Here is a 723-nt window from a genome sequence, read left to right as displayed (position 1 = left end):
AAGAGATCTCACACAGGACAATTTATGTGAATTCTCAGCAGGCACAACTTAAAAGCCATACCATACAGCTCCAAGGGGAAGAGTTAAAATGCTTACATTTAAGAGTCGACCCCCAAGCTTGGCTCCGGGGGGGGGGGGGGGGGGCAAGAAGAAGATAACGCAATAGTCAAAGAGGAAAAAGAACAAATGCCCTGCTCCACAACATGATTAGAAAGACCAAGAAATGAGGATAGGTAAGAGCTGGGAATAACCATAGCTGCCAAGGCCTGTGTGTTTGGTATCTTAAAGCAGGCATGATACATCTCATATATCTGTTGATTGTTGGGATCAACTGGGTGCTTTTAATTAGTTTATTAAGGCTCCGCAAAAGGCTTCACCCATTCGCAGGCAAGACTTATGGACTCCTCTAAAAAGGTCACCAATCACTTTTGGAGGGAATAGTGCAGACTCCAGCAACATGGGCTTCCTGATGTGTTCCTCCAACACATACTCTCCACCAAGGAAATCCTACTTGTAGGTAGTTCCAACTTGTTATGGTTCTACTATTTGTGGGTGAGTCTAATACTAGGAATACACTAGGATAGTCTCTTAAAAATAAATATTTCACTTTATGAAAAGGATGTGAAGGGAAGATCTGTCCACCTTAACCAAGGGATAATAATCTGCTTGTTTTAACAAAATGACCAAAAACATCCCAGGTCCTTGGAAAGAGAACATTGTCAC

Source organism: Podarcis cretensis (genome assembly GCF_951804945.1).
Source record: "Podarcis cretensis genome assembly, chromosome: 2".
Classification (NCBI taxonomy): domain Eukaryota; kingdom Metazoa; phylum Chordata; class Lepidosauria; order Squamata; family Lacertidae; genus Podarcis; species Podarcis cretensis.
Note: the sequence above shows the minus strand (reverse complement) of the source record.